Consider the following 14201-nt stretch of genomic DNA (forward strand, 5'->3'; position numbering starts at 1 on the left):
CAAGTGCCACAAAGATGGAAGCCGGCGCTTCCTAAGGGTTCTGTGGCTGTCTTATGTGAAGATGAGGAAGGCAAAATACGTATCCTTAGCCTGGCAGCAGTTTCCATCCCTTGGATTTGCTTAAGGACCACCCCCCCCCCCCCCCCCATCTCCTGCTCTCTCCAAGCGGAATAAACCCTTTACCTGTCCTGGTACCCAGAGGCCTCCGACTCTCTGACCCTCTTTGAAGCTGTTGAACTCCCCACTCTCAAGTGATGTGTAACCTCAGATCAAAGCAGAGGGAGAGGTTGCAGCTCTAACAGCTTATTCACACTCTTTAGATGTTTCTAGCTGAAGTTCAGCTTTCTTCTGCAGCCCTGCTGCTACTCTGCATGTGGTGAACGTTTGGGATGGGTTTGCAGGTCCCTCTCAGATACCTACTGCTGCTTGTGCTGCCCGTTAATTTTCTCTATTTTCCCCTATTTAACAAAATGCTTACCCCCAAAAAAGCAGAAAATTGCTGGAGCAGAGATGTTTCAAACGCATCAAGTATCAGCTGGTTTTGGTTTGGGTCTTTTTCCAAGTGATTGCTGTGTTGTTCTTGCAACTGTTAAAAGACCATTTTGTTGATGAGAACAGAAGGCTTTTATTTATTCATAGCGCTGGGGAGGATTGATCTGCACAGAAAGGTTAAAAAGCACTAAACATGATCAAACTGGGAGGGGGGAAATGACTAAGAAGGATGTCAGCATTAATAAGAGCAGGAATTAGGGTCGCGCTGTGAGTGAGAAGTGACAGCTCACGCACACCAGCACGAGGGAATGTTCCTGGAGAGCACTGCTCCCCAGTGATGCGAGCAGGCAGGCGTTGGGGCCATCTCCAGGGATGGAGTCAGGAGAGCCTTGGCAAGCGCTGTCTGGAGCTGGTTTGCAGCACAACTGCTCCTTGGTGACTGTTAGCGGGGCTGGGTGTGGGACCGCTTACCCACAGCAATCTGTCCTCTTTCTGCTTCCTCCAATGGAGTCTACCTTGATAGAGCAGGGAATGTTTAAACTGCTTTTCTGCGGGGACATAGGAACGAATGGCACTGCCTGCCTGCATCCCTCTGACAGCAGGCTTGCAATAGGCTGTGGGCAGGTTTATTTGTGTTGTTCCAGAGAAGGGCTCCTGGCCTGCAGGACAATACATGAACATTGCTAGGAACTAAAATCTTCCATAGCACTGCTGGAAGTAACCACTGCTATGGGCCCAGTAGCATTTGCAGGAGTGCAAAATGATGGTTCTCCCCATGGATCCTGTCCTCATTCTTGCCCGCCGCAGCAGGAGGTAGCTCACATAGAGCTGAGATTTGCTTGCCCATGAAGTTGCACTACCTGAACCATAGCAGCAACTGCACTGCTACCGATACGTTCATCCTTAGACAGATGCTCTCCTGGGTTGGGAAACAGAATATAGCACTAGCTGTGTACCTGGATCGGTGCATCCTCTTCCGGCCTCTTTCTGAAGCGATGGAAGCTGTTCTCCCAGGAGAAATTCAATGTCCTGCCCAGTCCCTTGCATATAGGTCCTGAAGGTACCGGATGCTGCAGACAGAGCTCGCGTGTCAGGATACCATGACTGGCAGGCAGAGAGATCTGCATGGTGTTTCCCACACACTAGTGTTGGGAGGGGGGGGTAGGAATGCTGTTACAGCATTGGAGCATGGAGCGGGGACTGCAAGGGGCAAGAGGAACCCTGTTGTCAGGCTGAGTTCCCCTCGCTCCCTCTGTATTCCCTCTGCATAAAACCCGGCTCGCCAAGAGTCAGGAAAACTCTTTCTTTTCATGTTTTTGCTAACGGTTCCAACCTACAGACTCCTGGCCTGTTCCTGTTTGTCAGATGAGGACTGCTGCGGGGGCTTTTGCCACTGATAGTTCGTCAGAATTGCCAAGCACAGAAGGAAGTTCTTTAGAGCTTCAGATCAAACTCTGCAAGTACATTCCCCATGGGGAAAAGAGCCCTTTTGTTCTTCAAATTATCTTGACTTGTCTGTCTTTCAGTCTTTTATGATGTTTCACTTGGAGTGGAGAGAGAGCTGCTAAGGGATGATTAATCTGTCTCACTGCGATACAAGTGTATGGACATAAATCTGTGCATGCAGCTCTGACAACTGCTAGAGCGAAAGCTCACGACAGAGCAAAACCAACAGGAGCATAAGGGAGCACTTCAGTGATTCTTTGACCCACATGAAGTGTCATATGGACCCATGAGCCCTGTCTGGAATTCATCCACTCTCCCCTTTCAGCCCAGGGGAAGATGTCAAAAGCGGGTGCTGATGCCTGCTGCATGCTGTGTGGGCAGAGACGGAATGTGAGGGATATACCGGAGAAGAGCCATGCTGTTCTGCCCCACCTCTCATGTTCTCCCTTGTAAGCATCTCCTACAGGTTCCTTTTAGCAGGGGGACCCTGGAGGAAATGGCTCGTGGCCGCAGAGCACCACCAGTGCCAGTTTATCCCTGTTTTGACTCCGTATCCGGTGCGGTCCCGAGCCAGCCTAGCTCACCCTGGCCTTCCCCTCTCCAGAGGTTGAAGGACGGGTGCAGTCAGGCTTATCTGCCCTCCAGGGCAGCGGTGAGGAATGCTCAGCATGTGCAGGGCACACAGGAGGTGAAACCACAGCGAGTAATTACAGGGTGAGAGTTCGGATGCTGTGGTACACCATGTCATCCCTTAGGCAGTGAGCAAACTGTGAGAACCCGGACCAAAGTCCCCCTATAAACCAGATAGCTAAGAAGTAACCTCACTTCTGCCACCCTTTTCTAGCTCCGTTCCAGTTGTGGGGGTTCTCATGTAAAGCAGGGCCACAGCATCTGCTTCTCCCAACACACAGATGTGACTTAGGAACTTGAAGACCAAAAAGTAAGATCAACACAACTGGGAGCGACGACTGCTCTTGTAGCACAGGACCTCAGAGCAGCAGTGACAGCTTGCTAAGGACAACCGCTCCTTCAGCTTGAGCCCCTTTGACATTATAAGCAAAGTGATTCACGCTGCGAAGATGCCACTTTCCCCATGCACTGGACAAGCTCTTGAACACATTGTTCTAACTGGTACTGTGTTTTCTCTTTGCTTTCTCCCACATCACCGCATGGAGTTGGGCTCTGTTGGCAGTGGTAAGATGGTACCTCCCAGAGGGGCCGCAGCTTGCGTGCGGTGATGCTGAAACATGCACAGAATACAGGGTAGCCCAAGGGGAGCATCCTGTGGCCCAACTGCAAGTGCTTGGGGCTGGGTTTTGTTAAAGGGAGGTGTGCCTTCTCTTACTGTTGTTTTTGAGAAGCTCATTACAGCCTTGTGCAGCCCAGTCCTGCTCTGTCATCTCAGCTTGGAGTCTGCCACTTCAGCACTCACCCCCCGTTCGCACTGGCATCACAGTCCCGAATCCCTGCCTGCAGCGCATGGCATCTTCCAGGGCTGTAAGCATGGCTTCTGTTTGAGGAGAGCAGCCACCCAACAGCGACAAAACACGAGGTGAATCATAATAGCAAATACCTCCAGAGTCTGGCACTCCAGGGGAAGCCACAAGCTGGGACTTGGAAATGCAAGTGTGGCTCTTATTTAGCTTGCAGATGAAATAGCACCAGCAGAGCCAGGAAGCAGCTAGAGCACAGCAGCCTAAAGATAAAGAGGCAGTGAGGCTGCACACGGCTGCTGGCTCTGACTGTGCACACATAAACCACAGCAGAGCGTTGTGCTTAAAACATGTGGGTCAGGAAGGGTGCAGGGGATACTCAGAGATGTTTCCCCTCTGTTCCACTCAGGGGGTGAGACTGTTTCATGGACTTCTCATGGGTAATACTGGATCCAAAAGTGGAGCAACACGGTGCTTTCCTGTCTTTTAGGCAAGGGGGGTTGGAAATTGTGAGCACTGGATACATCTTTAGCAGGGCCCCATAGAGACGAGAAGACCTTGTAGTGTCACCTGATGCGTGCTGTGAAAACATGCCAAACCAAGCTGGGCTGCTCAAAGCAATCTATTTGTGTATCTGGCCCGTCATTTGGTTTTAAGTCAGATTTAATTGTGGTATCGTCAGTGATACAGGACAGGCAGGTCAGTTCTGTGCTGCAACCCAGAGCTGGATGCTGGGTGCAGGCCTTGTTTAGATGAGGCGGGGGAAGGCGATGAAGATGCTCTTTCATCACTGCCCCTATATGTGGATATCGCTGGATGGTAATGCTGGACTGCAGCAAGGGTTGCCAAAGAATGGCTATGGTTTCCTCAGTTCCCTCAGTCCCTCTGCTCCTAGCAACAGCTCAACCATTTCCTCACTGCTGTAGATCCACCCTGTAACAATAGGTTATTGAATAAACAACATATCATCCAGTTGAACTTTGGCTCAGGTCCTGGCTGAGCTGAGCTTGCTCTTTGTGCAGCAGAGGTGTGGGCTGGGGCACCCTTTACTCCCATCTTGCCCCATCCATCTTCTGTCATGAGCTCCATCAGGTGATGAGAAGGTGCTGCAGATCCGGCTCTCCTGGCTTGCTGCAAGCCCACTCAATGAGAGGAACCCTTTTGGGGCACACTGGGATCTGAGGAGCTGGTTCTTTGCTCCCAAAGGAAGGGGCCACGCAACCCAATTATTCACTGCTTACAAATGAGCAGGGGCAGAAATGTCAGTGGGTCATCCCATGCGACAGTGCATCTCCTCAGCAGCTGCCTCCCGAACAAAGCCTCGCTGTTGGCCTTCACACAAGGAGGCGTGAGGCTGTAACAACGGGCCCCAGTGAGCGGGGATGCAGCGGTAGGAGGAACAGAGTGCTCCCTTCGGAGCGCAGCCGCTTTGAGCGTGGAGCTGTCAGCACTGGCCACTTTCCAGGCTGTGCTCCTCAACCTGTCACTGTTAACTGTTAACAGACTGCATGGCAGAGGAAAGACATGGCATTCATTCGGGGATCTTCAAAAGCTTCCTTCTTCCTATGAGGATTGAGTCCTTCTGGCTCCCCTTCCGTGACTGCCTCTCAGATCAGAGATGCCCTCTGTGATAAAGAGGAGTGGGCCACTGAACACTGGATAAGTGATAGGAATTTTTGGGTGAGTGGGCCTGATAACCAGGACGAAGTGTTCGCTTTGGTGAATAAGAGACACTAAAGAGGAAATGGCCTTGGCTGAACGAAGCTCATTTTGTTCATGCTTTTGTCTCAAAGAACTGTGCAATTGTCACCTGTAGTCAGCCCGCACAGATTTATATGAATCCCCACATCAGGGTCAATTCTGCTTGCACAGCTGCTCAGGTGAAGCCAGGATAACTGTGTCACCGTGTTGGAAAACAGGCTGGGGCATGTAACTCATAACAGCATTTCCTATTAGCGAAGGGGGGTTGGCAACCTCGTGTAATGTTTTCAACAGCTTACTTGCTGTCCCATAACCAGCTTTGGTAGCTGCAGGCAGACGTCTGCGTGCAAGATGCTTGAGAGTGGAAGGACAAGGACCAGATGGTTATTAAAGAGCCAAGACTGAGGGAGCAGATCACTTCACATCATTAGTTATGTCTGTTATCTGGGGCTACCGGACAGACATCAAGCTTGCTTCAGACTGTGCTCCAGGGGTCATTTCCTTCACTGACTTCCATGGCAGGATGTTAGTTCATATCAGCAAGGGCTTTGGCCTCAAGAAGAGTCAGAGGAATCTGTATTCTTCAAAGGAATATTAATAAATAGATGCTGCATATACTCTCAGTGGGTCTTCTCCATTAACTGTGGCTGGTGGGATGGAGAGCACTGTCAACCAGTCTACAGGGGTACCAGACCTTGGAAAGTGAGCACATGCTGGAGGGCCTTGCCAGGCTGAAGAAATGGACTGGTAGGGACCTCATGAAGCTTTAACAAAGGCACTTGTGAAGCTCTGCGTTTGGGCTGGGGTAACCCCATTCAGCGTTAAAGGTTGGGCACTGAATGAATAGGAGGCAGCTCTGCAGGAAAGGACCCTGGGGATCCTTGCAGGCAAGTTGAACACGGGTCAACGGTGTGACCTTGTGGTGAGGAAAGCCATCACATCCTGAGCTGTGCTGGAAGGATTATAGCCAGCAGCTCAGGAGAGGTGATTATTCTTCTCCATTCAGCATTTCTGGGACCACATCTGTATCACTGGCTCCAATTTACTGCCCAGTAAAAGGAAAACATCGTCGTACTTGAGCAAGGCCAGAGGAGGCTGTCAAAACAATTAGGGTACAGGAGAACAAGATGTATGAGGAGAAGCTGATAAAACTGGGTTCATTTAGCCTTAGAAGAGAAGGGTAAGAGGGGATCTTATTGCTGTCTACAAGTCCTCAGCGGGAGGGTGCGGAGACAGCAGAGCCAGACTCTTCTTGGAGGTGCATGGTGATGGGATGAGGGGGAATGGCACAAGTCACAGCACGAGAAATCCCAATCATGCACAAGGAAAGGGTTGTCACCATGAGGGCAGTGAAATGCTGGAGCAGGACCCAGACAGGTGGGGAAATCTCTGGCCTTGGAGATGTCTAAAGCTCAACTCAAGGCCCTGCACAACTCAATTGAATGGGAAGCACTCCGAGTAGGGCCTTGAGCTGGATAATCTCTGTGTGCCCCTCCCAGCCTCAGTCACTCTTTATGAACTAAAGCGCATCCTCGCTGCTGGTATTTGGGATGGTGCTTCCGGAAGTAAGGAACAGAAAGCTTTGAAGCGGGTGAAGAAATGACCCTCTTAAAAGGATATCAGCAGCTAAGAGCTGCTTCATCCTCAGGGAGATGCTTTTCGATGCCTTTGCACAAGGAGAAAGAGGAAGCGTGTTTATTTTCACCTTCACAGGGACAGATTCTCCTTGGCAACAGCATCTCGGGAATGGGACAGGCTTTGCTATTGTTTATTTCTCAGATGTGCCTAATGTGGAGGAGGTTGGTTCAGAAGCTAATTACTGACGATTCCTCACCTATGAATGTGCCTTCGTACCCATGTGGAGCTTGTCACCCTAGTGAGTTACAAACGACTGCTCCGAGTCACTGAACACCGTTGGAAGAGTACAGAGCTTTAGTGTATGTAAGTCCTGTTGGACTAAAACATGCTCTGGTTTCCTTCAGTACCTTTTTAGACTGAGATCAGGCATCAAAGGAGCAGAATCTGTCCCAGGTTAGTGTCAAGTTCAGCACTAACCTGGAGGAGCAGCCTTATTAAGGAGGGCAGCATTTAAAGAGAGCTCAGATTTGCACCGAACAAAGGCAAAGCAGGGGCAGCTTTACAAAGTAAAATGTATAACCGGTTGATAAATGACCTAAAACTGCCATTTCGTCTTCATTGTTAATGCACTTTGTGCCCTACCGACATTGGAAACCACTGACTAAAGTTGTTCTTTGTGAGCTACTGGCTGCGATATCGCAGGGAATCATGCACGAAAGGAAGCAGAACTTTCTCAGGCTTCGAGACCTGATCTTCCTTATACGAGGAGTCGGGGTCTGAAGGCACGAGGAGCTCGCTGCGGCTGCCCGCGTTTGTGGGTTCGGATCAAAACTGTGGCAGTCTCATTCCGGTTTGCACTAAAGGTTGCTATGAACAGATTCCCCGCGCCTGCCCCAGGCAGAACTACCGCACCGTGGCGGTTAGCACGGTGTGAAACGCCACGAGCTGGTACGGGGTCCAAGCATCCAACAGCCAGGCATTGGTCCCCCCGCAGAGCACGGTCCTTTCGTGGCCCATAGACTCCTATGAGGTTAAGGCTTGGAGGCAGGGACGCAGAAGCAGCCTGTGTGCTTAGGAGTTCAAACGTTCACTGTTTGATTGTTTGTTTGCTCATTCATAAAGCATGGTGTGTTGTTACAGAGCTGCTGCGCCCGGTTCAAACTGGTGGCTTTCCTCCATCAATAACTAGCCCTGGTGACGTCCCTGGGGGTAGCTCTCTCTGTTACAGACCATGAGCCCTTTAAGGAATTGTCTCACAAGCCCTAAAACTAATAAACATCTTTCTTAGTACAAAAGACGCAGAGACTTCCTAAAGCCCAATATGTTCTCTGCAAACAAGACATTGAACATTGCAGCAACCAGCCCTGAAAGCCAAACAAACAATGAAAGAGGGGGAAATTAATCCTTTTTTGACTCACGTACTTGGATTCTTCCCTCTTTAATCAGTCTGAGCGCTGCAGAGGAACATATTTGGTTACAGTGCCTGGTGTTTTCAGTTAATCACGTTCCTCCTATTGCACAGTCATTTTGAATGCGAAACAGGACATTGCTTTGTTTATTAAAACATCCTCCTGTTAGCAGCACAGACAGGAAGGCACTCCCTGTGTTATCTGGGTTCCTATCTGTATCTATCTATAGCATCCCTCTGTTGTTCACACATGGCCAAAGCTCAGGTTTTAAGCCGGTTTGCTCCCTCCAAGCACTGTTCTGCTGGAGCAGGCTCTCCCAGGCTCCTGATCCTCTGACTCTCACCTTCTGTCCCAGTCTATTCCTGCCCACTTACGTATCATGTAGCCCTTGGACCGTCTCTGCTTCTGCCTCTCCTTCCCCTTTGAGGCATCAGGCTGGTCTTGCATGTACCAGACGTGTTTTCCTATTGCTCCTCCAGGGATGGTGCCAGTGTGTGTGCACACTGCAGCTTCTCTTTCATGTCAGAATGCCTTTCATTTAAAACCATGTTTATAATGCGATTCCTAGGTGGGCTGGGGGTTTAGCTCTCAGTGACTTGAGCTCTGATGTCTCTACACGCAATACATGCTTGCATCCTCCGAAGGTGGTAGCTAAATGTCAGTAACTTCAGTGGGGCCAGAATCTGACTCATGGGTTTCAGGGTTGTTTCTCCTGTTTTAGCAAGGAGCTGACAGGTCTTGGAGTGTTCTTTTGGAGAAGAAAGGATTCTTTTAGCTGCCAAAGGGGTGTAAAGGGAACTATGGGAGTCCTGGCTGGTGAACTGGGGAAATGATTCCAGGTTTGAAGAAACGAAGCTTCATTAATCTCTGTCAGTGTGAGCCTCTTCGTTTCCAAGCCCTTTAGTAAAGCAGAGCATCTGCTTGGCCTCCAGTTCACTCTCCAACCCGGATGAGATTTTCCAGCACCACAATAACATTCCTTTCAGCCTTGCACATCTCCTGCCTTTATAATAACAAAGTGAGGACTGCAAAAGATCTCACAAAACCGAAGGCCATCTGGAAGAAGTCTTACCTGAAGGTGTGTGGGGAGCCCACTTTGAAGTCATCTGTGCATTCTGGTGCTCGGGGAGCTGGTTGCAATGGACGTCTTTCAGTTTCATAATGCACTAAAAGACATCAAATGAGAACTTGTCAACCCACTTCTAAGCAAGAGCCAGTCCTCAGGTGGCAGCATGCCTTGGTCTGTGCCAGCCGTGGACAGGTTTTAGTGACCTGAGGTAGAAAAGTTCTTTTGCTTGGTATTCTGAAGACTTACCCTGGTGGCACATAGCTTTAGGTCTGGCTACAGGCTGCTATGTTTCAATAGAGCAGCAGTTGTAGGAGCTGCGAATGTCTCTTGCAGGTAGTGATCCCCATTAATCGTATGATTGATCCTACATAAAATCATAGAATCATAGAGTAGTGTGGGTTGGAAAGGACCTTAAGGTCATCCAGTTCCAACCCCCTGCCATGGGCAGGGACACCTCACACTAAACCATCTCACCCAAGGCTTCATCCAACCTGGCCTTGAACACTGCCAGGGATGGAGCACTCACAACCTCCCTGGGCAACCCATTCCAGTGCCTCACCACCCTCACAGGAAAGAATTTCCTCCTTAGATCCAATCTAAACTTCCCCTGTTTCAGTTTTAACCCATCACCCCTTGTCCTGTCACTACAGTCCCTAATGAAGAGTCCCTCCCCAGCATCCTTGTAGGCCCCCTTCAGATGCTGAGCTCCAAGAATGCAAAACTTCCTGTGAATGGGCTCTTCACAGGCTGCGAGGGAGCCCGAGCTGGTGAAGAGTAGTAAATATCTTTAGTAAATATCTTAAAGGATCTCACCTGTATTTAAAGGGAGGAGGCAGATAAACAAGAAAGGTTAAATGGCAGCTCTATAATGTTTTCTTGTGTCTAAGTGCTAAGCATTGCTCTCAGAACTGCTAAGGAAGGGCTGTGGATGGAAAACAATGAGTCACATGTCCCATAATAGCATGCTGGTTGACTAGTTTGGTAGCTCCGTGTTCTTTGACTGAATTTGTATGCAGGATTGCACCTGGGAACTTGACCACTTCACAAACGATGCAGCAGTTACTCAGCGCCAGCGACACCAGTGCTCTAACCCACCCTCCATCAGCGCTCCCCTGGGTGGGAGTAACCCATGAGGTCTCCCAGAGCATTATAACCAATGCCACAGGGCCTGTCCTGTGTACTAGGGGGTTAACGTCTCTGAAGCTCCCGTCTGCAGACTCAGTTCCTGGGGAAGGCTGTTATACCCACAGCATCCCTAATGCTGGGATTTATTCCAGGCTTGGCAGTACTCTCCAATTTGAGAATCCTTGTTTAGCTTCAAAAGTGAAGTAAAAAAGGAAAGTGCTGAATTGTAGATGGTACAAAGCCCAATGCTCTCAGCCCAGATCCCTGAACGCTGACATCCTCCTCACCGCACTGATTTTCTGGTTCTGAATATACCAAAGACAAAGCGTGCCAGGAGACCCTGGCAGTTTGTCTGATGCTAGGAAATAGGCAGCCTGGTCCATACTGGTGCCAAGTTCATGCTCAGTTCTGTGGAAGGGGAAGGGAAAGGGGGTTTGGGGCTTTTCTGAACTGTGACTGCTTGACCCCCAACCTGTCATTTTGGTTACAATCCTGTGCCTTTTCATGAGCTTTGCACCTATCCTGCCCTGATTTTGAAGAGAGCTTTCTCTGAGCTGCCAATACGCCCTCTCTGACGGAGTGCCAAGCAGCTTGCATCGCCCAAAAGCAACATGCAGGTCCGTTACCATCAACAGCTCAACACTTGTACCTGTGTGTTGTTCACTGAAGCGCAGACCTGCCAGCTAGTACTCATTGTCTACTGCCAACCAGCCGTGGTTTGAGATGAGTAATAGAGCACAGAAAGCAATAACCTGCCTGTTTGATCCGGGCTTGTTTGGGAGATAGATATAGATGTAGCGAGCATTCGGAGTTGCAGGGAGAGGAGTTACAGGGAAAAGGGGGATCAAGTGCCAAAAAGCAGCTGAAACAATGACACTGAAATCAATCTGTGCCCAGAAAGGACAAAGCTTTGCTGCAAGACCAATTGAGCGGAGCTATTTTCTGCCGTGCTCCTTTCCCCGTGCACCAGCTAAATACCACCCAGCGCTGAGCCAACTGGCAGCCGTGGGGCTCTGCTCTGGCACGCTGGGGATGGTTGTTCCACCCAGGAATGCTCCCTGCCAGACCTGCTTCATCAGCAGGGTTCTTCTTAATTGTGTTGCTCCTGGGCAGGTCTGGCAGGGTTCGAGGAGCTCCAGCTCTGTGCGGGTATAGCAAATACAAGCCTGCCCTTATTTCAAGTAATCCACCTGCCACTCACCCGCTGAGCTTGTGCAAGGTGGGTGTACAAAGGTGTCGGCTCTGAAGAGCGGTGTTCCCTCCATGTCTTGTCAGGAACGGGGACAAATCTGGTCTAATGAGGGTGGCACTGCTGTGCGGTGATGGGAAGGAGGGAAGCAAAGAGCAACAACCTCTTTAGCTCTGTGGGAAGGCTCCCTTTGGACAGGTTGATTGAGAATCATAGAATCATAGAATAGTGTGGGCTGGAAAGGACCTCAAGATCATCCAGTTCCAACCCCCCTGCCATGGGCAGGGACACCTGGAAGTGAAACCCATGGGGAGAACCAACCCTAAATGCAGGACTTTGGGAGCTCTGCTTTGCTGATGAGCTTTGGGAGGATTAATTGGTCCAACACCTTGCCGGTGCCTTAGGAAGTGATTCCCTCGTTATAGAAGCATCGTGATTATTGTTATTCATTTGCCAGTTGCTGGAAAAAAAGATATAACAGAAAAAAAATCAGTGCCAAGATTGCTTTGGAATAGGGAAACGCTGTACGCCAGTGCCAAGAATCTCACAGACTAAACAGAACCCAGTGGGAGCCCTTGCTCCATACGGGAACTCGTGTTTATTTGAACATGTAAATAAATTGGGTGAAAAATGGGTCTTTTAAATTGGGGGGGGGGGGGTGTTTGTTATTGATGTGAGTTCCCAATGGGTGGTCTGCACGGAGGGGAACCTTTTGAAGATAGCTTGAAAGGGAGTTGTGCCTGTCCCCCAAGACATTTGTCAGCAGCATGGAGGGAGTTCTTACATGAGCTAGCTTTCATCTTCTGCCCTTCTTGATGCTTAATTTACTGTTAGCAGGGAAGAATTAGGCCTGTCTTCCCTGAGCTGAATTGATGCGATTGTTTTCTCAAGCATGAGCATCCTCAAGGCACACGTATGGAGTTTGCCACGCGAGGAGCTCGCTCGCGAGGCAGCAGCGTGCTGGGCAAGGCTCCTGCTCGAGGGATCAAGAGGTGGGTCATTAACTTGCAGCTCTCTTTGGAGGGGAACAATCAGGCGGGTTGTGCAAACTCTCAGGCAGGGCAAATGAAACCGTCTTTAAGCAAATAGAAGAGCACGAAATGAATGGCCTTTGTGAAGGGAAAAATGGAAATGTTTTCTGGTTAAACAAGCTGTCATTTAGGACTTAATAGCATGTGCGTGTCGCAGAGCCAACCCACATGCCAGTCGTGCTTTGGAATCAATGGGCAGGGAAGGGGGTTGTGCAGTTCCGCTCCGGCGCTGGCTGGTTCATGGAAAACTCGGGCATCTTGAGTTGGTGCCTCAGTTGTTCTAAAGCTGGAGCTTGGACCAGGAAGTTAACGCAAGTGGATTTTCAACCTCGGTTTCGTCAGGGAAAAAGCAAAGTTTGCATCCTTTTGGGGGGATTTTATGGTACTAAAACAATGTCAGAAAATTATGTATGATTCTAAAGCTAAATCAAAAGAGAAGGGAGATTGCCCTTGGCTGCTCTCCTCTCCCAGTGAAACTCTGGCTGACATTAGTGGTATCTTAAGTTGCATGTGGAGAGCAGGAAAAAAGCTCTTCTCTGTTCTTAAAAGATCAGCAACAAACAGGTCAAGTGAACTCGGGAGACTCTGGATTAACTCCAGCAAAGCCCATGCGATCTTTTCTGCAGTACCCAAGCACTGGTGCTGGTTCAATGTCATGGCAGAATAAGCCTCTGAAGAGCTGCTCTGATGCTAAACCAAGTCACCTCAATGATACCGCAGGAAATGATCTGCTCCTCACGAAAGAGGGCAAAATCTCAGTGCAACACTGCAAGAATAACAGTGAAAAGTTATTCTAGGGCCTCAAATAAAATCACTCAGTGCCAGATTATAAGACTCCTTAGAGGCACCGTGCGTTGTGCCTCACTGATTACATATCTTACATCTATATTGTGGTTTTTAACCCATGGGAAAAGAGATTAGACAGGAATCATTTCACCCATCACCAAAGGAAAGTCTTCTGCAGAGGAACTCGATGGCTGCTCAACCATCTATGCCAGCTCTGTGCGGTGTGTTCAAACCCCTGATCCCAGCAGCCCGGCAGAGAAGGGCATTCCCTTTGGCTCTCTTTTGCTTTAGTATTCTTGAGGGCTGGTTTGGGAGGTGGCACTGCAGAAGGGGCTGAAGAAGAAAGGAGAATACGGCTGTGTATGGACTTTGTGGACAAGGAACTGGGCTCCGTATTCCTCTGTCATGGGGCTTAGCTTCTACCAGCCATGAAACAGCAGCATCCTGGTGGATGGGGATGACAAAGCTCCAGACAGTGTGGGAGGTGACTGTGGTATATGCAGGCTTTCACACTGTCTTATCCCCTTTCATTGCATGTCCCAGGAGACACTCACATTCCTAGTCTGGCCGCAGTGGCTGCTCTTTGTAAAGGCAGCCTGTGAAGGCCACATGATTTTGCAGCACACCCAGCTGGGGTTTTTCAGCGTGGTTTCATGAGCAACATGATGTTCCAGGACGACTTTTAAGGAACTGCAGATCAGAGCCAAATTCAGCAACAGCAGAAGGAACAGGCGAGGCTTCCAAAGCCAAAGGAACCGCGCTTGTATCCATTAGGGATGAATTGACTGCTAACACTGACAACAACAGTTTGCCTTGTTGGGCAGACTCAACCACGGCTGTGACATGCACCAGGTCGGTTTGTTTGTCATCTTTGGAGTAGAGAAAAGATTCCCAATGGCTCCAGCAAGCTGACCCGTTCCCTGCTCCCAGCCCAAAGGATTT

General features: G+C 49.6%; 1 protein-coding gene and 1 long non-coding RNA gene across 6 annotated transcripts in view; one reads left to right on the plus strand and one right to left on the minus strand.

The window, feature by feature from the left end:
• The window catches only part of MGLL (monoglyceride lipase), an 86100-nt gene that overhangs the window by 57715 nt on the left and 14184 nt on the right, over positions 1-14201 (plus strand). The gene's annotated exons all lie outside the window — the stretch shown is intronic.
• On the minus strand, positions 486-10026 carry LOC136018190 (uncharacterized). The gene is made up of 3 exons (XR_010614285.1): positions 9942-10026; positions 9132-9225; positions 486-586 (listed from the first exon to the last, which is right to left on the minus strand). It is a non-coding gene; the product is annotated as an uncharacterized LOC136018190 (long non-coding RNA).

This window comes from Lathamus discolor, chromosome 7 (genome assembly GCF_037157495.1).
Source record: "Lathamus discolor isolate bLatDis1 chromosome 7, bLatDis1.hap1, whole genome shotgun sequence".
NCBI lineage: Eukaryota > Metazoa > Chordata > Aves > Psittaciformes > Psittacidae > Lathamus > Lathamus discolor.